This window comes from Hyla sarda, chromosome 1 (genome assembly GCF_029499605.1).
Source record: "Hyla sarda isolate aHylSar1 chromosome 1, aHylSar1.hap1, whole genome shotgun sequence".
Taxonomy (NCBI): domain Eukaryota; kingdom Metazoa; phylum Chordata; class Amphibia; order Anura; family Hylidae; genus Hyla; species Hyla sarda.
This window is the reverse complement of record NC_079189.1, coordinates 322410155-322433114: the sequence shown is the minus strand read 5'-3', so window position 1 is coordinate 322433114 and position 22960 is coordinate 322410155. Positions and strand designations below refer to the sequence as shown.

General features: G+C 43.3%; 14 pseudogenes; all 14 read left to right on the top strand.

The window, feature by feature from the left end:
* The first annotated feature begins 36 nt into the window (after positions 1-36).
* Positions 37-300, top strand: LOC130338945 (U2 spliceosomal RNA; annotated as a pseudogene).
* A 1466-nt stretch (positions 301-1766) lies between these two features.
* Positions 1767-2030, top strand: LOC130338934 (U2 spliceosomal RNA; annotated as a pseudogene).
* Positions 2031-3492: 1462 nt separating this feature from the next.
* Positions 3493-3756, top strand: LOC130338924 (U2 spliceosomal RNA; annotated as a pseudogene).
* A 1469-nt stretch (positions 3757-5225) lies between these two features.
* LOC130340262 (U2 spliceosomal RNA) lies at positions 5226-5490 on the top strand (annotated as a pseudogene).
* Positions 5491-6956: 1466 nt separating this feature from the next.
* Positions 6957-7220, top strand: LOC130341527 (U2 spliceosomal RNA; annotated as a pseudogene).
* Positions 7221-8698: 1478 nt separating this feature from the next.
* Positions 8699-8962, top strand: LOC130338914 (U2 spliceosomal RNA; annotated as a pseudogene).
* Positions 8963-10435: 1473 nt separating this feature from the next.
* LOC130340256 (U2 spliceosomal RNA) lies at positions 10436-10700 on the top strand (annotated as a pseudogene).
* A 1466-nt stretch (positions 10701-12166) lies between these two features.
* Positions 12167-12431, top strand: LOC130340252 (U2 spliceosomal RNA; annotated as a pseudogene).
* Positions 12432-13877: 1446 nt separating this feature from the next.
* On the top strand, positions 13878-14141 carry LOC130338040 (U2 spliceosomal RNA; annotated as a pseudogene).
* Positions 14142-15602: 1461 nt separating this feature from the next.
* LOC130337771 (U2 spliceosomal RNA) lies at positions 15603-15866 on the top strand (annotated as a pseudogene).
* Positions 15867-17330: 1464 nt separating this feature from the next.
* On the top strand, positions 17331-17596 carry LOC130341889 (U2 spliceosomal RNA; annotated as a pseudogene).
* A 1477-nt stretch (positions 17597-19073) lies between these two features.
* Positions 19074-19338, top strand: LOC130340246 (U2 spliceosomal RNA; annotated as a pseudogene).
* Positions 19339-20790: 1452 nt separating this feature from the next.
* Positions 20791-21056, top strand: LOC130340611 (U2 spliceosomal RNA; annotated as a pseudogene).
* Positions 21057-22520: 1464 nt separating this feature from the next.
* LOC130341769 (U2 spliceosomal RNA) lies at positions 22521-22785 on the top strand (annotated as a pseudogene).
* The last annotated feature ends 175 nt before the right edge of the window (positions 22786-22960 follow it).

Sequence of the window (22960 nt, the reverse complement as noted above, 5' to 3'; positions counted from 1 at the left end):
GAAGGGGACATGGTTGGGTCCACCCCTTTCCCGGTTATCCCCTCTAGGCCTTTTGGCTTAGATCAAGTGTAAAAAAAGAAAGGATCTTGCGACAGATCGCATCCTGAGGCACGTTTTTTTTTGTGTGAATACTTGCACTTGGGTGACTTGTGAGCACATACTGATACATACGTTCCCTATCTGGGGACCATAAATTAAATGGATTTTTGAGAAAGGGAGCTGATTTGGAAGCTTGCTTCTGTCGCCCTATGCATTGACCCGATGTGGCAGTATCTTCGGGTAGTGAACAGTGCACCACCCCATTCCAGTGTTAAACAAGAAAGATTCTCATTTAATCCTCCGTGGGTGAGAATTTGAGTTTGAGAATTGGAGACCAAAATGATGAGTTGCACTGACTGGTTTATGAACGTCTATTCATTTAGCGTTTTAATGACCATGTTTGCACACTGATTGGTGTAAAAAAATAAAATAAAACTAAATAATAATAATCTAGCACACCTGTGCAGGTTTGACATGACATGACAGGTAGCTGTCTTGTGGGTGGTGCTGAATCCTGTTAAATGACATGAGGGTCTCATGCCTATACACAAGGGTGTGTCATTGCTGTTGCTTGACCATGCATTGGTTTCTGTGGTCAGTGAATGATAAAAACAAAATTTACCATCCATTGATGGATGGGAAATCCGCCATGAGGCATTTGTTTTTAGAAACTGCTGCTCACAACCAATGTTGCAATGGAGTGTCTCCATCTGCTGGTGGTATTGGAAAGGCATTAGTGCTATGACAGGGTCTGAAGAAGAAGAAGAAGAAGAAGAAGACGAAAAAAAAATATATATAAAAAGAAAAAGAGAGAGAGAGAGACTGACTTAGTGAGCGAGTGAGTGAGAGAGTGAGAGTGAGTGAGAGTGAATGAGTGAGTGATTGAGTGAGTGAGTGAGTGAGTGAGAACAAATGAGTTAAAGCAAGTGAGTGAGAGAGATCGAATGAATGAAAGTCTGAATGACAGAAAGAAAAAAGGATGAAGAAAGAAGCATGAAGAAAAAAAAATGTATATGGAGTTGCTGACATGAGTGCAATCTACAAAGCCGTTGAGGCTGATCCTCATGGGAGGATTATTGCACCAGGACCCTTAGCACTTTTAAAATGCCATTCAATGCCACGGGCTAGATGTAAACTGCAGATGACCATGTTGTGGTAGTTACCATGGATACCCAAGTGATGTGTGAGCTAACACATAGGCCCAACAGATTCCAAGAAGGCCAGAATCACCAGCGGCACCACCATCGATTGTCAGGTCACCCGGATTCAGCAAATACCAGAGTCCAAAATGATGCAGGTTTATACTGTTAATTTTCAGTTTATCGTTACAGTTGGTGTTATTCCATGTCGGAAGGGACGCAGCTACAGCCAGTGGGGTAACTAGAGACAGGCAGGCAGCTATGTGCAACAAAGGTAGGCGTGTTGTTTTCATATGCAGATCTGAAATATTGTCTTATATGCAAGAGGAGGAGTGATGGGGGTTCAGGCAAAAGCCAGGCTATGGATTGCATTGCTAAATGCTCCATCAGAGTGCAATGGTCGCCTGTCCTTTTTTTTAAGTGATGATGTGGGTTTAGCCTGTGCTGTATGTATGTATGGGTGGCTGACTGCCACCCACCCAGAAAGTGTATGGGAGGCTGGTTGGCTGCCAGCCTTCCTTCCATTCCTATGAGAATAATGTGAGTGCTCATGAAGGGGACATGGTTGGGTCCACCCCTTTCCCGGTTATCCCCTCTAGGCCTTTTGGCTTAGATCAAGTGTAAAAAAAGAAAGGATCTTGCGACAGATCGCATCCTGAGGCACGTTTTTTTTTGTGTGAATACTTGCACTTGGGTGACTTGTGAGCACATACTGATACATACGTTCCCTATCTGGGGACCATAAATTAAATGGATTTTTGAGAAAGGGAGCTGATTTGGAAGCTTGCTTCTGTCGCCCTATGCATTGACCCGATGTGGCAGTATCTTCGGGTAGTGAACAGTGCACCACCCCATTCCAGTGTTAAACAAGAAAGATTCTCATTTAATCCTCCGTGGGTGAGAATTTGAGTTTGAGAATTGGAGACCAAAATGATGAGTTGCACTGACTGGTTTATGAACGTCTATTCATTTAGCGTTTTAATGACCATGTTTGCACACTGATTGGTGTAAAAAAATAAAATAAAACTAAATAATAATAATCTAGCACACCTGTGCAGGTTTGACATGACATGACAGGTAGCTGTCTTGTGGGTGGTGCTGAATCCTGTTAAATGACATGAGGGTCTCATGCCTATACACAAGGGTGTGTCATTGCTGTTGCTTGACCATGCATTGGTTTCTGTGGTCAGTGAATGATAAAAACAAAATTTACCATCCATTGATGGATGGGAAATCCGCCATGAGGCATTTGTTTTTAGAAACTGCTGCTCACAACCAATGTTGCAATGGAGTGTCTCCATCTGCTGGTGGTATTGGAAAGGCATTAGTGCTATGACAGGGTCTGAAGAAGAAGAAGAAGAAGACGGAAAAAAAATATATATAAAAAGAAAAAGAGAGAGAGAGAGACTGACTTAGTGAGCGAGTGAGTGAGAGAGTGAGAGTGAGTGAGAGTGAATGAGTGAGTGAGTGATTGAGTGAGTGAGTGAGTGAGTGAGAACAAATGAGTTAAAGCAAGTGAGTGAGAGAGATCGAATGAATGAAAGTCTGAATGACAGAAAGAAAAAAGGATGAAGAAAGAAGCATGAAGAAAAAAAAATGTATATGTAGTTGCTGACATGAGTGCAATCTACAAAGCCGTTGAGGCTGATCCTCATGGGAGGATTATTGCACCAGGACCCTTAGCACTTTTAAAATTCCATTCAATGCCACGGGCTAGATGTAAACTGCAGATGACCATGTTGTGGTAGTTACCATGGATACCCAAGTGATGTGTGAGCTAACACATAGGCCCAACAGATTCCAAGAAGGCCAGAATCACCAGCGGCACCACCATCGATTGTCAGGTCACCCGGATACAGCAAATACCAGAGTCCAAAATGATGCAGGTTTATACTGTTAATTTTCAGTTTATCGTTACAGTTGGTGTTATTCCATGTCGGAAGGGACGCAGCTACAGCCAGTGGGGTAACTAGAGACAGGCAGGCAGCTATGTGCAACAAAGGTAGGCGTGTTGTTTTCATATGCAGATCTGAAATATTGTCTTATATGCAAGAGGAGGAGTGATGGGGGTTCAGGCAAAAGCCAGGCTATGGATTGCATTGCTAAATGCTCCATCAGAGTGCAATGGTCGCCTGTCCTTTTTTTTAAGTGATGATGTGGGTTTAGCCTGTGCTGTATGTATGTATGGGTGGCTGACTGCCACCCACCCAGAAAGTGTATGGGAGTCTGGTTGGCTGCCAGCCTTCCTTCCATTCCTATGAGTAATGTGAGTGCTCATGAAGGGGACATGGTTGGGTCCACCCCTTTCCCGGTTATCCCCTCTAGGCCTTTTGGCTTAGATCAAGTGTAAAAAAAGAAAGGATCTTGCGACAGATCGCATCCTGAGGCACGTTTTTTTTTGTGTGAATACTTGCACTTGGGTGACTTGTGAGCACATACTGATACATACGTTCCCTATCTGGGGACCATAAATTAAATGGATTTTTGAGAAAGGGAGCTGATTTGGAAGCTTGCTTCTGTCGCCCTATGCATTGACCCGATGTGGCAGTATCTTCGGGTAGTGAACAGTGCACCACCCCATTCCAGTGTTAAACAAGAAAGATTCTCATTTAATCCTCCGTGGGTGAGAATTTGAGTTTGAGAATTGGAGACCAAAATGATGAGTTGCACTGACTGGTTTATGAACGTCTATTCATTTAGCGTTTTAATGACCATGTTTGCACACTGATTGGTGTAAAAAAAATAAAATAAAACTAAATAATAATAATCTAGCACACCTGTGCAGGTTTGACATGACATGACAGGTAGCTGTCTTGTGGGTGGTGCTGAATCCTGTTAAATGACATGAGGGTCTCATGCCTATACACAAGGGTGTGTCATTGCTGTTGCTTGACCATGCATTGGTTTCTGTGGTCAGTGAATGATAAAAACAAAATTTACCATCCATTGATGGATGGGAAATCCGCCATGAGGCATTTGTTTTTAGAAACTGCTGCTCACAACCAATGTTGCAAAGGAGTGTCTCCATCTGCTGGTGGTATTGGAAAGGCATTAGTGCTATGACAGGGTCTGAAGAAGAAGAAGAAGAAGAAGAAGACGGAAAAAAATATATATAAAAAGAAAAAGAGAGAGAGAGAGAGACTGACTTAGTGAGCGAGTGAGTGAGAGAGTGAGAGTGAGTGAGAGTGAATGAGTGAGTGAGTGATTGAGTGAGTGAGTAAGTGAGTGAGAACAAATGAGTTAAAGCAAGTGAGTGAGAGAGATCGAATGAATGAAAGTCTGAATGACAGAAAGAAAAAAGGATGAAGAAAGAAGCATGAAGAAAAAAAAATGTATATGGAGTTGCTGACATGAGTGCAATCTACAAAGCCGTTGAGGCTGATCCTCATGGGAGGATTATTGCACCAGGACCCTTAGCACTTTTAAAATGCCATTCAATGCCACGGGCTAGATGTAAACTGCAGATGACCATGTTGTGGTAGTTACCATGGATACCCAAGTGATGTGTGAGCTAACACATAGGCCCAACAGATTCCAAGAAGGCCAGAATCACCAGCGGCACCACCATCGATTGTCAGGTCACCCGGATTCAGCAAATACCAGAGTCCAAAATGATGCAGGTTTATACTGTTAATTTTCAGTTTATCGTTACAGTTGGTGTTATTCCATGTCGGAAGGGACGCAGCTACAGCCAGTGGGGTAACTAGAGACAGGCAGGCAGCTATGTGCAACAAAGGTAGGCATGTTGTTTTCATATGCAGATCTGAAATATTGTCTTATATGCAAGAGGAGGAGTGATGGGGGTTCAGGCAAAAGCCAGGCTATGGATTGCATTGCTAAATGCTCCATCAGAGTGCAATGGTCGCCTGTCCTTTTTTTAAGTGATGATGTGGGTTTAGCCTGTGCTGTATGTATGTATGGGTGGCTGACTGCCACCCACCCAGAAAGTGTATGGGAGGCTGGTTGGCTGCCAGCCTTCCTTCCATTCCTATGAGTAATGTGAGTGCTCATGAAGGGGACATGGTTGGGTCCACCCCTTTCCCGGTTATCCCCTCTAGGCCTTTTGGCTTAGATCAAGTGTAAAAAAAGAAAGGATCTTGCGACAGATCGCATCCTGAGGCACGTTTTTTTTTTGTGTGAATACTTGCACTTGGGTGACTTGTGAGCACATACTGATACATACGTTCCCTATCTGGGGACCATAAATTAAATGGATTTTTGAGAAAGGGAGCTGATTTGGAAGCTTGCTTCTGTCGCCCTATGCATTGACCCGATGTGGCAGTATCTTCGGGTAGTGAACAGTGCACCACCCCATTCCAGTGTTAAACAAGAAAGATTCTCATTTAATCCTCCGTGGGTGAGAATTTGAGTTTGAGAATTGGAGACCAAAATGATGAGTTGCACTGACTGGTTTATGAACGTCTATTCATTTAGCGTTTTAATGACCATGTTTGCACACTGATTGGTGTAAAAAAATAAAATAAAACTAAATAATAATAATCTAGCACACCTGTGCAGGTTTGACATGACATGACAGGTAGCTGTCTTGTGGGTGGTGCTGAATCCTGTTAAATGACATGAGGGTCTCATGCCTATACACAAGGGTGTGTCATTGCTGTTGCTTGACCATGCATTGGTTTCTGTGGTCAGTGAATGATAAAAACAAAATTTACCATCCATTGATGGATGGGAAATCCGCCATGAGGCATTTGTTTTTAGAAACTGCTGCTCACAACCAATGTTGCAATGGAGTGTCTCCATCTGCTGGTGGTATTAGAAAGGCATTAGTGCTATGACAGGGTCTGAAGAAGAAGAAGAAGAAGACGGAAAAAAATATATATAAAAAGAAAAAGAGAGAGAGAGAGAGACTGACTTAGTGAGCGAGTGAGTGAGAGAGTGAGAGTGAGTGAGTGAGAGTGAATGAGTGAGTGAGTGAGTGATTGAGTGAGTGAGTGAGTGAGAACAAATGAGTTAAAGCAAGTGAATGAGAGAGATCGAATGAATGAAAGTCTGAATGACAGAAAGAAAAAAGGATGAAGAAAGAAGCATGAAGAAAAAAAAATGTATATGGAGTTGCTGACATGAGTGCAATCTACAAAGCCGTTGAGGCTGATCCTCATGGGAGGAATATTGCACCAGGACCCTTAGCACTTTTAAAATGCCATTCAATGCCACGGGCTAGATGTAAACTGCAGATGACCATGTTGTGGTAGTTACCATGGATACCCAAGTGATGTGTGAGCTAACACATAGGCCCAACAGATTCCAAGAAGGCCAGAATCACCAGCGGCACCACCATCGATTGTCAGGTCACCCGGATTCAGCAAATACCAGAGTCCAAAATGATGCAGGTTTATACTGTTAATTTTCAGTTTATCGTTACAGTTGGTGTTATTCCATGTCGGAAGGGACGCAGCTACAGCCAGTGGGGTAACTAGAGACAGGCAGGCAGCTATGTGCAACAAAGGTAGGCGTGTTGTTTTCATATGCAGATCTGAAATATTGTCTTATATGCAAGAGGAGGAGTGATGGGGGTTCAGGTAAAAGCCAGGCTATGGATTGCATTGCTAAATGCTCCATCAGAGTGCAATGGTCGCCTGTCCTTTTTTTAAGTGATGATGTGGGTTTAGCCTGTGCTGTATGTATGTATGGGTGGCTGACTGCCACCCACCCAGAAAGTGTATGGGAGGCTGGTTGGCTGCCAGCCTTCCTTCCATTCCTATGAGTAATGTGAGTGCTCATGAAGGGGACATGGTTGGGTCCACCCCTTTCCCGTTTATCCCCTCTAGGCCTTTTGGCTTAGATCAAGTGTAAAAAAAGAAAGGATCTTGCGACAGATCGCATCCTGAGGCACGTTTTTTTTTGTGTGAATACTTGCACTTGGGTGACTTGTGAGCACATACTGATACATACGTTCCCTATCTGGGGACCATAAATTAAATGGATTTTTGAGAAAGGGAGCTGATTTGGAAGCTTGCTTCTGTCGCCCTATGCATTGACTCGATGTGGCAGTATCTTCGGGTAGTGAACAGTGCACCACCCCATTCCAGTGTTAAACAAGAAAGATTCTCATTTAATCCTCCGTGGGTGAGAATTTGAGTTTGAGAATTGGAGACCAAAATGATGAGTTGCACTGACTGGTTTATGAACGTCTATTCATTTAGCGTTTTAATGACCATGTTTGCACACTGATTGGTGTAAAAAAATAAAATAAAACTAAATAATAATAATCTAGCACACCTGTGCAGGTTTGACATGACATGACAGGTAGCTGTCTTGTGGGTGGTGCTGAATCCTGTTAAATGACATGAGGGTCTCATGCCTATACACAAGGGTGTGTCATTGCTGTTGCTTGACCATGCATTGGTTTCTGTGGTCAGTGAATGATAAAAACAAAATTTACCATCCATTGATGGATGGGAAATCCGCCATGAGGCATTTGTTTTTAGAAACTGCTGCTCACAACCAATGTTGCAATGGAGTGTCTCCATCTGCTGGTGGTATTGGAAAGGCATTAGTGCTATGACAGGGTCTGAAGAAGAAGAAGAAGAAGAAGAAGACGGAAAAAAATATATATAAAAAGAAAAAGAGAGAGAGAGAGAGAGACTGACTTAGTGAGCGAGTGAGTGAGAGAGTGAGAGTGAGTGAGAGTGAATGAGTGAGTGAGTGATTGAGTGATTGAGTGAGTGAGTGAGTGAGTGAGAACAAATGAGTTAAAGCAAGTGAGTGAGAGAGATCGAATGAATGAAAGTCTGAATGACAGAAAGAAAAAAGGATGAAGAAAGAAGCATGAAGAAAAAAAAATGTATATGAAGTTGCTGACATGAGTGCAATCTACAAAGCCGTTGAGGCTGATCCTCATGGGAGGATTATTGCACCAGGACCCTTAGCACTTTTAAAATGCCATTCAATGCCACGGGCTAGATGTAAACTGCAGATGACCATGTTGTGGTAGTTACCATGGATACCCAAGTGATGTGTGAGCTAACACATAGGCCCAACAGATTCCAAGAAGGCCAGAATCACCAGCGGCACCACCATCGATTGTCAGGTCACCCGGATTCAGCAAATACCAGAGTCCAAAATGATGCAGGTTTATACTGTTAATTTTCAGTTTATCGTTACAGTTGGTGTTATTCCATGTCGGAAGGGACGCAGCTACAGCCAGTGGGGTAACTAGAGACAGGCAGGCAGCTATGTGCAACAAAGGTAGGCGTGTTGTTTTCATATGCAGATCTGAAATATTGTCTTATATGCAAGAGGAGGAGTGATGGGGGTTCAGGCAAAAGCCAGGCTATGGATTGCATTGCTAAATGCTCCATCAGAGTGCAATGGTCGCCTGTCCTTTTTTTAAGTGATGATGTGGGTTTAGCCTGTGCTGTATGTATGTATGGGTGGCTGACTGCCACCCACCCAGAAAGTGTATGGGAGGCTGGTTGGCTGCCAGCCTTCCTTCCATTCCTATGAGTAATGTGAGTGCTCATGAAGGGGACATGGTTGGGTCCACCCCTTTCCCGGTTATCCCCTCTAGGCCTTTTGGCTTAGATCAAGTGTAAAAAAAGAAAGGATCTTGCGACAGATCGCATCCTGAGGCACGTTTTTTTTTGTGTGAATACTTGCACTTGGGTGACTTGTGAGCACATACTGATACATACGTTCCCTATCTGGGGACCATAAATTAAATGGATTTTTGAGAAAGGGAGCTGATTTGGAAGCTTGCTTCTGTCGCCCTATGCATTGACCCGATGTGGCAGTATCTTCGGGTAGTGAACAGTGCACCACCCCATTCCAGTGTTAAACAAGAAAGATTCTCATTTAATCCTCCGTGGGTGAGAATTTGAGTTTGAGAATTGGAGACCAAAATGATGAGTTGCACTGACTGGTTTATGAACGTCTATTCATTTAGCGTTTTAATGACCATGTTTGCACACTGATTGGAGTAAAAAAATAAAATAAAACTAAATAATAATAATCTAGCACACCTGTGCAGGTTTGACATGACATGACAGGTAGCTGTCTTGTGGGTGGTGCTGAATCCTGTTAAATGACATGAGGGTCTCATGCCTATACACAAGGGTGTGTCATTGCTGTTGCTTGACCATGCATTTGTTTCTGTGGTCAGTGAATGATAAAAACAAAATTTACCATCCATTGATGGATGGGAAATCCGCCATGAGGCATTTGTTTTTAGAAACTGCTGCTCACAACCAATGTTGCAATGGAGTGTCTCCATCTGCTGGTGGTATTGGAAAGGCATTAGTGCTATGAAAGGGTCTGAAGAAGAAGAAGAAGAAGAAGAAGAAGACGGAAAAAAATATATATAAAAAGAAAAAGAGAGAGAGAGAGAGAGACTGACTTAGTGAGCGAGTGAGTGAGAGAGTGAGAGTGAGTGAGAGTGAATGAGTGAGTGAGTGATTGAGTGAGTGAGTGAGTGAGTGAGAACAAATGAGTTAAAGCAAGTGAGTGAGAGAGATCGAATGAATGAAAGTCTGAATGACAGAAAGAAAAAAGGATGAAGAAAGAAGCATGAAGAAAAAAAAATGTATATGGAGTTGCTGACATGAGTGCAATCTACAAAGCCGTTGAGGCTGATCCTCATGGGAGGATTATTGCACCAGGACCCTTAGCACTTTTAAAATGCCATTCAATGCCACGGGCTAGATGTAAACTGCAGATGACCATGTTGTGGTAGTTACCATGGATACCCAAGTGATGTGTGAGCTAACACATAGGCCCAACAGATTCCAAGAAGGCCAGAATCACCAGCGGCACCACCATCGATTGTCAGGTCACCCGGATTCAGCAAATACCAGAGTCCAAAATGATGCAGGTTTATACTGTTAATTTTCAGTTTATCGTTACAGTTGGTGTTATTCCATGTCGGAAGGGACGCAGCTACAGCCAGTGGGGTAACTAGAGACAGGCAGGCAGCTATGTGCAACAAAGGTAGGCGTGTTGTTTTCATATGCAGATCTGAAATATTGTCTTATATGCAAGAGGAGGAGTGATGGGGGTTCAGGCAAAAGCCAGGCTATGGATTGCATTGCTAAATGCTCCATCAGAGTGCAATGGTCGCCTGTCCTTTTTTTAAGTGATGATGTGGGTTTAGCCTGTGCTGTATGTATGTATGGGTGGCTGACTGCCACCCACCCAGAAAGTGTATGGGAGGCTGGTTGGCTGCCAGCCTTCCTTCCATTCCTATGAGTAATGTGAGTGCTCATGAAGGGGACATGGTTGGGTCCACCCCTTTCCCGGTTATCCCCTCTAGGCCTTTTGGCTTAGATCAAGTGTAAAAAAAGAAAGGATCTTGCGACAGATCGCATCCTGAGGCACGTTTTTTTTTTGTGTGAATACTTGCACTTGGGTGACTTGTGAGCACATACTGATACATACGTTCCCTATCTGGGGACCATAAATTAAATGGATTTTTGAGAAAGGGAGCTGATTTGGAAGCTTGCTTCTGTCGCCCTATGCATTGACCCGATGTGGCAGTATCTTCGGGTAGTGAACAGTGCACCACCCCATTCCAGTGTTAAACAAGAAAGATTCTCATTTAATCCTCCGTGGGTGAGAATTTGAGTTTGAGAATTGGAGACCAAAATGATGAGTTGCACTGACTGGTTTATGAACGTCTATTCATTTAGCGTTTTAATGACCATGTTTGCACACTGATTGGTGTAAAAAAATAAAATAAAACTAAATAATAATAATCTAGCACACCTGTGCAGGTTTGACATGACATGACAGGTAGCTGTCTTGTGGGTGGTGCTGAATCCTGTTAAATGACATGAGGGTCTCATGCCTATACACAAGGGTGTGTCATTGCTGTTGCTTGACCATGCATTGGTTTCTGTGGTCAGTGAATGATAAAAACAAAATTTACCATCCATTGATGGATGGGAAATCCGCCATGAGGCATTTGTTTTTAGAAACTGCTGCTCACAACCAATGTTGCAATGGAGTGTCTCCATCTGCTGGTGGTATTGGAAAGGCATTAGTGCTATGACAGGGTCTGAAGAAGAAGAAGAAGAAGAAGAAGACGGAAAAAAATATATATAAAAAGAAAAAGAGAGAGAGAGAGAGAGACTGACTTAGTGAGCGAGTGAGTGAGAGAGTGAGAGTGAGTGAGAGTGAATGAGTGAGTGAGTGATTGAGTGAGTGAGTGAGTGAGAACAAATGAGTTAAAGCAAGTGAGTGAGAGAGATCGAATGAATGAAAGTCTGAATGACAGAAAGAAAAAAGGATGAAGAAAGAAGCATGAAGAAAAAAAAATGTATATGGAGTTGCTGACATGAGTGCAATCTACAAAGCCGTTGAGGCTGATCCTCATGGGAGGATTATTGCACCAGGACCCTTAGCACTTTTAAAATGCCATTCAATGCCACGGGCTAGATGTAAACTGCAGATGACCATGTTGTGGTAGTTACCATGGATACCCAAGTGATGTGTGAGCTAACACATAGGCCCAACAGATTCCAAGAAGGCCAGAATCACCAGCGGCACCACCATCGATTGTCAGGTCACCCGGATTCAGCAAATACCAGAGTCCAAAATGATGCAGGTTTATACTGTTAATTTTCAGTTTATCGTTACAGTTGGTGTTATTCCATGTCGGAAGGGACGCAGCTACAGCCAGTGGGGTAACTAGAGACAGGCAGGCAGCTATGTGCAACAAAGGTAGGCGTGTTGTTTTCATATGCAGATCTGAAATATTGTCTTATATGCAAGAGGAGGAGTGATGGGGGTTCAGGCAAAAGCCAGGCTATGGATTGCATTGCTAAATGCTCCATCAGAGTGCAATGGTCGCCTGTCCTTTTTTTAAGTGATGATGTGGGTTTAGCCTGTGCTGTATGTATGTATGGGTGGCTGACTGCCACCCACCCAGAAAGTGTATGGGAGGCTGGTTGGCTGCCAGCCTTCCTTCCATTCCTATGAGTAATGTGAGTGCTCATGAAGGGGACATGGTTGGGTCCACCCCTTTCCCGGTTATCCCCTCTAGGCCTTTTGGCTTAGATCAAGTGTAAAAAAAGAAAGGATCTTGCGACAGATCGCATCCTGAGGCACGTTTTTTTTTTGTGTGAATACTTGCACTTGGGTGACTTGTGAGCACATACTGATACATACGTTCCCTATCTGGGGACCATAAATTAAATGGATTTTTGAGAAAGGGAGCTGATTTGGAAGCTTGCTTCTGTCGCCCTATGCATTGACCCGATGTGGCAGTATCTTCGGGTAGTGAACAGTGCACCACCCCATTCCAGTGTTAAACAAGAAAGATTCTCATTTAATCCTCCGTGGGTGAGAATTTGAGTTTGAGAATTGGAGACCAAAATGATGAGTTGCACTGACTGGTTTATGAACGTCTATTCATTTAGCGTTTTAATGACCATGTTTGCACACTGATTGGTGTAAAAAAAATAAAATAAAACTAAATAATAATAATCTAGCACACCTGTGCAGGTTTGACATGACATGACAGGTAGCTGTCTTGTGGGTGGTGCTGAATCCTGTTAAATGACATGAGGGGCTCATGCCTATACACAAGGGTGTGTCATTGCTGTTGCTTGACCATGCATTGGTTTCTGTGGTCAGTGAATGATAAAAACAAAATTTACCATCCATTGATGGATGGGAAATCCGCCATGAGGCATTTGTTTTTAGAAACTGCTGCTCACAACCAATGTTGCAATGGAGTGTCTCCATCTGCTGGTGGTATTGGAAAGGCATTAGTGCTATGACAGGGTCTGAAGAAGAAGAAGAAGACGGAAAAAAATATATATAAAAAGAAAAAGAGAGAGAGAGAGAGAGACTGACTTAGTGAGCGAGTGAGTGAGAGAGTGAGAGTGAGTGAGAGTGAATGAGTGAGTGAGTGAGTGAGAACAAATGAGTTAAAGCAAGTGAGTGAGAGAGATCGAATGAATGAAAGTCTGAATGACAGAAAGAAAAAAGGATGAAGAAAGAAGCATGAAGAAAAAAAAATGTATATGGAGTTGCTGACATGAGTGCAATCTACAAAGCCGTTGAGGCTGATCCTCATGGGAGGATTATTGCACCAGGACCCTTAGCACTTTTAAAATGCCATTCAATGCCACGGGCTAGATGTAAACTGCAGATGACCATGTTGTGGTAGTTACCATGGATACCCAAGTGATGAGTGAGCTAACACATAGGCCCAACAGATTCCAAGAAGGCCAGAATCACCAGCGGCACCACCATCGATTGTCAGGTCACCCGGATTCAGCAAATACCAGAGTCCAAAATGATGCAGGTTTATACTGTTAATTTTCAGTTTATCGTTACAGTTGGTGTTATTCCATGTCGGAAGGGACGCAGCTACAGCCAGTGGGGTAACTAGAGACAGGCAGGCAGCTATGTGCAACAAAGGTAGGCGTGTTGTTTTCATATGCAGATCTGAAATATTGTCTTATATGCAAGAGGAGGAGTGATGGGGGTTCAGGCAAAAGCCAGGCTATGGATTGCATTGCTAAATGCTCCATCAGAGTGCAATGGTCGCCTGTCCTTTTTTTAAGTGATGATGTGGGTTTAGCCTGTGCTGTATGTATGTATGTATGGGTGGCTGACTGCCACCCACCCAGAGAGTGTATGGGAGTCTGGTTGGCTGCCAGCCTTCCTTCCATTCCTATGAGTAATGTGAGTGCTCATGAAGGGGACATGGTTGGGTCCACCCCTTTCCCGGTTATCCCCTCTAGGCCTTTTGGCTTAGATCAAGTGTAAAAAAGGAAAGGATCTTGCGACAGATCGCATCCTGAGGCACGTTTTTTTTTGTGTGAATACTTGCACTTGGGTGACTTGTGAGCACATACTGATATATACGTTCCCTATCTGGGGACCATAAATTAAATGGATTTTTGAGAAAGGGAGCTGATTTGGAAGCTTGCTTCTGTCGCCCTATGCATTGACCCGATGTGGCAGTATCTTCGGGTAGTGAACAGTGCACCACCCCATTCCAGTGTTAAACAAGAAAGATTCTCATTTAATCCTCCGTGGGTGAGAATTTGAGTTTGAGAATTGGAGACCAAAATGATGAGTTGCACTGACTGGTTTATGAACGTCTATTCATTTAGCGTTTTAATGACCATGTTTGCACACTGATTGGTGTAAAAAAAATAAAATAAAACTAAATAATAATAATCTAGCACACCTGTGCAGGTTTGACATGACATGACAGCTAGCTGTCTTGTGGGTGGTGCTGAATCCTGTTAAATGACATGAGGGTCTCATGCCTATACACAAGGGTGTGTCATTGCTGTTGCTTGACCATGCATTGGTTTCTGTGGTCAGTGAATGATAAAAACAAAATTTACCATCCATTGATGGATGGGAAATCCGCCATGAGGCATTTGTTTTTAGAAACTGCTGCTCACAACCAATGTTGCAATGGAGTGTCTCCATCTGCTGGTGGTATTGGAAAGGCATTAGTGCTATGACAGGGTCTGAAGAAGAAGAAGAAGAAGACGGAAAAAAATATATATAAAAAGAAAAAGAGAGAGAGAGAGAGAGACTGACTTAGTGAGCGAGTGAGTGAGAGAGTGAGAGTGAGTGAGAGTGAATGAGTGAGTGAGTGAATGAGTGAGTGAGTGAGAACAAATGAGTTAAAGCAAGTGAGTGAGAGAGATCGAATGAATGAAAGTCTGAATGACAGAAAGAAAAAAGGATGAAGAAAGAAGCATGAAGAAAAAAAAATGTATATGGAGTTGCTGACATGAGTGCAATCTACAAAGCCGTTGAGGCTGATCCTCATGGGAGGATTATTGCACCAGGACCCTTAGCACTTTTAAAATGCCATTCAATGCCACGGGCTAGATGTAAACTGCAGATGACCATGTTGTGGTAGTTACCATGGATACCCAAGTGATGAGTGAGCTAACACATAGGCCCAACAGATTCCAAGAAGGCCAGAATCACCAGCGGCACCACCATCGATTGTCAGGTCACCCGGATTCAGCAAATACCAGAGTCCAAAATGATGCAGGTTTATACTGTTAATTTTCAGTTTATCGTTACAGTTGGTGTTATTCCATGTCGGAAGGGACGCAGCTACAGCCAGTGGGGTAACTAGAGACAGGCAGGCAGCTATGTGCAACAAAGGTAGGCGTGTTGTTTTCATATGCAGATCTGAAATATTGTCTTATATGCAAGAGGAGGAGTGATGGGGGTTCAGGCAAAAGCCAGGCTATGGATTGCATTGCTAAATGCTCCATCAGAGTGCAATGGTCGCCTGTCCTTTTTTTAAGTGATGATGTGGGTTTAGCCTGTGCTGTATGTATGTATGTATGGGTGGCTGACTGCCACCCACCCAGAGAGTGTATGGGAGTCTGGTTGGCTGCCAGCCTTCCTTCCATTCCTATGAGTAATGTGAGTGCTCATGAAGGGGACATGGTTGGGTCCACCCCTTTCCCGGTTATCCCCTCTAGGCCTTTTGGCTTAGATCAAGTGTAAAATAAGAAAGGATCTTGCGACAGATCGCATCCTGAGGCACGTTTTTTTTTGTGTGAATACTTGCACTTGGGTGACTTGTGAGCACATACTGATACATACGTTCCCTATCTGGGGACCATAAATTAAATGGATTTTTGAGAAAGGGAGCTGATTTGGAAGCTTGCTTCTGTCGCCCTATGCATTGACCCGATGTGGCAGTATCTTCGGGTAGTGAACAGTGCACCACCCCATTCCAGTGTTAAACAAGAAAGATTCTCATTTAATCCTCCGTGGGTGAGAATTTGAGTTTGAGAATTGGAGACCAAAATGATGAGTTGCACTGACTGGTTTATGAACGTCTATTCATTTAGCGTTTTAATGACCATGTTTGCACACTGATTGGTGTAAAAAAATAAAATAAAACTAAATAATAATAATCTAGCACACCTGTGCAGGTTTGACATGACATGACAGGTAGCTGTCTTGTGGGTGGTGCTGAATCCTGTTAAATGACATGAGGGTCTCATGCCTATACACAAGGGTGTGTCATTGCTGTTGCTTGACCATGCATTGGTTTCTGTGGTCAGTGAATGATAAAAACAAAATTTACCATCCATTGATGGATGGGAAATCCGCCATGAGGCATTTGTTTTTAGAAACTGCTGCTCACAACCAATGTTGCAATGGAGTGTCTCCATCTGCTGGTGGTATTGGAAAGGCATTAGTGCTATGACAGGGTCTGAAGAAGAAGAAGAAGAAGACGGAAAAAAATATATATAAAAAGAAAAAGAGAGAGAGAGAGAGAGACTGACTTAGTGAGCGAGTGAGTGAGAGAGTGAGAGTGAGTGAGAGTGAATGAGTGAGTGAGTGATTGAGTGAGTGAGTGAGTGAGTGAGAACAAATGAGTTAAAGCAAGTGAGTGAGAGAGATCGAATGAATGAAAGTCTGAATGACAGAAAGAAAAAAGGATGAAGAAAGAAGCATGAAGAAAAAAAAATGTATATGGAGTTGCTGACATGAGTGCAATCTACAAAGCCGTTGAGGCTGATCCTCATGGGAGGATTATTGCACCAGGACCCTTAGCACTTTTAAAATGCCATTCAATGCCACGGGCTAGATGTAAACTGCAGATGACCATGTTGTGGTAGTTACCATGGATACCCAAGTGATGTGTGAGCTAACACATAGGCCCAACAGATTCCAAGAAGGCCAGAATCACCAGCGGCACCACCATCGATTGTCAGGTCACCCGGATTCAGCAAATACCAGAGTCCAAAATGATGCAGGTTTATACTGTTAATTTTCAGTTTATCGTTACAGTTGGTGTTATTCCATGTCGGAAGGGACGCAGCTACAGCCAGTGGGGTAACTAGAGACAGGCAGGCAGCTATGTGCAACAAAGGTAGGCGTGTTGTTTTCATATGCAGATCTGAAATATTGTCTTATATGCAAGAGGAGGAGTGATGGGGGTTCAGGCAAAAGCCAGGCTATGGATTGCATTGCTAAATGCTCCATCAGAGTGCAATGGTCGCCTGTCCTTTTTTTAAGTGATGATGTGGGTTTAGCCTGTGCGGTATGTATGTATGGGTGGCTGACTGCCACCCACCCAGAAAGTGTATGGGAGGCTGGTTGGCTGCCAGCCTTCCTTCCATTCCTATGAGTAATGTGAGTGCTCATGAAGGGGACATGGTTGGGTCCACCCCTTTCCCGGTTATCCCCTCTAGGCCTTTTGGCTTAGATCAAGTGTAAAAAAAAGAAAGGATCTTGCGACAGATCGCATCCTGAGGCACGTTTTTTTTTTGTGTGAATACTTGCACTTGGGTGACTTGTGAGCACATACTGATACATACGTTCCCTATCTGGGGACCATAAATTAAATGGATTTTTGAGAAAGGGAGCTGATTTGGAAGCTTGCTTCTGTCGCCCTATGCATTGACCCGATGTGGCAGTATCTTTGGGTAGTGAACAGTGCACCACCCCATTCCAGTGTTAAACAAGAAAGATTCTCATTTAATCCTCCGTGGGTGAGAATTTGAGTTTGAGAATTGGAGACCAAAATGATGAGTTGCACTGACTGGTTTATGAACGTCTATTCATTTAGCGTTTTAATGACCATGTTTGCACACTGATTGGTGTAAAAAAAATAAAATAAAACTAAATAATAATAATCTAGCACACCTGTGCAGGTTTGACATGACATGACAGGTAGCTGTCTTGTGGGTGGTGCTGAATCCTGTTAAATGACATGAGGGTCTCATGCCTATACACAAGGGTGTGTCATTGCTGTTGCTTGACCATGCATTGGTTTCTGTGGTCAGTGAATGATAAAAACAAAATTTACCATCCATTGATGGATGGGAAATCCGCCATGAGGCATTTGTTTTTAGAAACTGCTGCTCACAACCAATGTTGCAATGGAGTGTCTCCATCTGCTGGTGGTATTGGAAAGGCATTAGTGCTATGACAGGGTCTGAAGAAGAAGAAGAAGAAGAAGAAGAAGAAGACGGAAAAAAATATATATAAAAAGAAAAAGAGAGAGAGAGAGAGAGACTGACTTAGTGAGCGAGTGAGTGAGAGAGTGAGAGTGAGTGAGAGTGAATGAGTGAGTGAGTGATTGAGTGAGTGAGTGAGTGAGTGAGAACAAATGAGTTAAAGCAAGTGAGTGAGAGAGATCGAATGAATGAAAGTCTGAATGACAGAAAGAAAAAAGGATGAAGAAAGAAGCATGAAGAAAAAAAAATGTATATGGAGTTGCTGACATGAGTGCAATCTACAAAGCCGTTGAGGCTGATCCTCATGGGAGGATTATTGCACCAGGACCCTTAGCACTTTTAAAATGCCATTCAATGCCACGGGCTAGATGTAAACTGCAGATGACCATGTTGTGGTAGTTACCATGGATACCCAAGTGATGTGTGAGCTAACACATAGGCCCAACAGATTCCAAGAAGGCCAGAATCACCAGCGGCACCACCATCGATTGTCAGGTCACCCGGATTCAGCAAATACCAGAGTCCAAAATGATGCAGGTTTATACTGTTAATTTTCAGTTTATCGTTACAGTTGGTGTTATTCCATGTCGGAAGGGACGCAGCTACAGCCAGTGGGGTAACTAGAGACAGGCAGGCAGCTATGTGCAACAAAGGTAGGCGTGTTGTTTTCATATGCAGATCTGAAATATTGTTTTATATGCAAGAGGAGGAGTGATGGGGGTTCAGGCAAAAGCCAGGCTATGGATTGCATTGCTAAATGCTCCATCAGAGTGCAATGGTCGCCTGTCCTTTTTTTAAGTGATGATGTGGGTTTAGCCTGTGCTGTATGTATGTATGGGTGGCTGACTGCCACCCACCCAGAAAGTGTATGGGAGGCTGGTTGGCTGCCAGCCTTCCTTCCATTCCTATGAGTAATGTGAGTGCTCATGAAGGGGACATGGTTGGGTCCACCCCTTTCCCGGTTATCCCCTCTAGGCCTTTTGGCTTAGATCAAGTGTAAAAAAAGAAAGGATCTTGCGACAGATCGCATCCTGAGGCACGTTTTTTTTTTGTGTGAATACTTGCACTTGGGTGACTTGTGAGCACATACTGATACATACGTTCCCTATCTGGGGACCATAAATTAAATGGATTTTTGAGAAAGGGAGCTGATTTGGAAGCTTGCTTCTGTCGCCCTATGCATTGACCCGATGTGGCAGTATCTTCGGGTAGTGAACAGTGCACCACCCCATTCCAGTGTTAAACAAGAAAGATTCTCATTTAATCCTCCGTGGGTGAGAATTTGAGTTTGAGAATTGGAGACCAAAATGATGAGTTGCACTGACTGGTTTATGAACGTCTATTCATTTAGCGTTTTAATGACCATGTTTGCACACTGATTGGTGTAAAAAAATAAAATAAAACTAAATAATAATAATCTAGCACACCTGTGCAGGTTTGACATGACATGACAGGTAGCTGTCTTGTGGGTGGTGCTGAATCCTGTTAAATGACATGAGGGTCTCATGCCTATACACAAGGGTGTGTCATTGCTGTTGCTTGACCATGCATTGGTTTCTGTGGTCAGTGAATGATAAAAACAAAATTTACCATCCATTGATGGATGGGAAATCCGCCATGAGGCATTTGTTTTTAGAAACTGCTGCTCACAACCAATGTTGCAATGGAGTGTCTCCATCTGCTGGTGGTATTGGAAAGGCATTAGTGCTATGACAGGGTCTGAAGAAGAAGAAGAAGAAGACGGAAAAAAATATATATAAAAAGAAAAAGAGAGAGAGAGAGAGAGACTGACTTAGTGAGCGAGTGAGTGAGAGAGTGAGAGTGAGTGAGAGTGAATGAGTGAGTGAGTGAGTGAGTGAGTGAGAACAAATGAGTTAAAGCAAGTGAGTGAGAGAGATCGAATGAATGAAAGTCTGAATGACAGAAAGAAAAAAGGATGAAGAAAGAAGCATGAAGAAAAAAAAATGTATGTGGAGTTGCTGACATGAGTGCAATCTACAAAGCCGTTGAGGCTGATCCTCATGGGAGGATTATTGCACCAGGACCCTTAGCACTTTTAAAATGCCATTCAATGCCACGGGCTAGATGTAAACTGCAGATGACCATGTTGTGGTAGTTACCATGGATACCCAAGTGATGTGTGAGCTAACACATAGGCCCAACAGATTCCAAGAAGGCCAGAATCACCAGCGGCACCACCATCGATTGTCAGGTCACCCGGATTCAGCAAATACCAGAGTCCAAAATGATGCAGGTTTATACTGTTAATTTTCAGTTTATCGTTACAGTTGGTGTTATTCCATGTCGGAAGGGACGCAGCTACAGCCAGTGGGGTAACTAGAGACAGGCAGGCAGCTATGTGCAACAAAGGTAGGCGTGTTGTTTTCATATGCAGATCTGAAATATTGTCTTATATGCAAGAGGAGGAGTGATGGGGGTTCAGGCAAAAGCCAGGCTATGGATTGCATTGCTAAATGCTCCATCAGAGTGCAATGGTCGCCTGTCCTTTTTTTAAGTGATGATGTGGGTTTAGCCTGTGCTGTATGTATGTATGGGTGGCTGACTGCCACCCACCCAGAAAGTGTATGGGAGGCTGGTTGGCTGCCAGCCTTCCTTCCATTCCTATGAGTAATGTGAGTGCTCATGAAGGGGACATGATTGGGTCCACCCCTTTCCCGGTTATCCCCTCTAGGCCTTTTGGCTTAGATCAAGTGTAAAAAAAGAAAGGATCTTGCGACAGATTGCATCCTGAGGCACGTTTTTTTTTTTGTGTGAATACTTGCACTTGGGTGACTTGTGAGCACATACTGATACATACGTTCCCTATCTGGGGACCATAAATTAAATGGATTTTTGAGAAAGGGAGCTGATTTGGAAGCTTGCTTCTGTCGCCCTATGCATTGACCCGATGTGGCAGTATCTTCGGGTAGTGAACAGTGCACCACCCCATTCCAGTGTTAAACAAGAAAGATTCTCATTTAATCCTCCGTGGGTGAGAATTTGAGTTTGAGAATTGGAGACCAAAATGATGAGTTGCACTGACTGGTTTATGAACGTCTATTCATTTAGCGTTTTAATGACCATGTTTGCACACTGATTGGTGTAAAAAAATAAAATAAAACTAAATAATAATAATCTAGCACACCTGTGCAGGTTTGACATGACATGACAGGTAGCTGTCTTGTGGGTGGTGCTGAATCCTGTTAAATGACATGAGGGTCTCATGCCTATACACAAGGGTGTGTCATTGCTGTTGCTTGACCATGCATTGGTTTCTGTGGTCAGTGAATGATAAAAACAAAATTTACCATCCATTGATGGATGGGAAATCCGCCATGAGGCATTTGTTTTTAGAAACTGCTGCTCACAACCAATGTTGCAATGGAGTGTCTCCATCTGCTGGTGGTATTGGAAAGGCATTAGTGCTATGACAGGGTCTGAAGAAGAAGAAGAAGAAGAAGAAGAAGAAGACGGAAAAAAATATATATAAAAAGAAAAAGAGAGAGAGAGAGACTGACTTAGTGAGCGAGTGAGTGAGAGAGTGAGAGTGAGTGAGAGTGAATGAGTGAGTGAGTGATTGAGTGAGTGAGTGAGAACAAATGAGTTAAAGCAAGTGAGTGAGAGAGATCGAATGAATGAAAGTCTGAATGACAGAAAGAAAAAAGGATGAAGAAAGAAGCATGAAGAAAAAAAAATGTATATGGAGTTGCTGACATGAGTGCAATCTACAAAGCCGTTGAGGCTGATCCTCATGGGAGGATTATTGCACCAGGACCCTTAGCACTTTTAAAATGCCATTCAATGCCACGGGCTAGATGTAAACTGCAGATGACCATGTTGTGGTAGTTACCATGGATACCCAAGTGATGTGTGAGCTAACACATAGGCCCAACAGATTCCAAGAAGGCCAGAATCACCAGCGGCACCACCATCGATTGTCAGGTCACCCGGATTCAGCAAATACCAGAGTCCAAAATGATGCAGGTTTATACTGTTAATTTTCAGTTTATCGTTACAGTTGGTGTTATTCCATGTCGGAAGGGACGCAGCTACAGCCAGTGGGGTAACTAGAGACAGGCAGGCAGCTATGTGCAACAAAGGTAGGCGTGTTGTTTTCATATGCAGATCTGAAATATTGTCTTATATGCAAGAGGAGGAGTGATGGGGGTTCAGGCAAAAGCCAGGCTATGGATTGCATTGCTAAATGCTCCATCAGAGTGCAATGGTCGCCTGTCCTTTTTTTAAGTGATGATGTGGGTTTAGCCTGTGCTGTATGTATGTATGGGTGGCTGACTGCCACCCACCCAGAAAGTGTATGGGAGGCTGGTTGGCTGCCAGCCTTCCTTCCATTCCTATGAGTAATGTGAGTGCTCATGAAGGGGACATGGTTGGGTCCACCCCTTTCCCGGTTATCCCCTCTAGGCCTTTTGGCTTAGATCAAGTGTAAAAAAAGAAAGGATCTTGCGACAGATCTCATCCTGAGGCACGTTTTTTTTTTGTGTGAATACTTGCACTTGGGTGACTTGTGAGCACATACTGATACATACGTTCCCTATCTGGGGACCATAAATTAAATGGATTTTTGAGAAAGGGAGCTGATTTGGAAGCTTGCTTCTGTCGCCCTATGCATTGACCCGATGTGGCAGTATCTTTGGGTAGTGAACAGTGCACCACCCCATTCCAGTGTTAAACAAGAAAGATTCTCATTTAATCCTCCGTGGGTGAGAATTTGAGTTTGAGAATTGGAGACCAAAATGATGAGTTGCACTGACTGGTTTATGAACGTCTATTCATTTAGCGTTTTAATGACCATGTTTGCACACTGATTGGTGTAAAAAAATAAAATAAAAC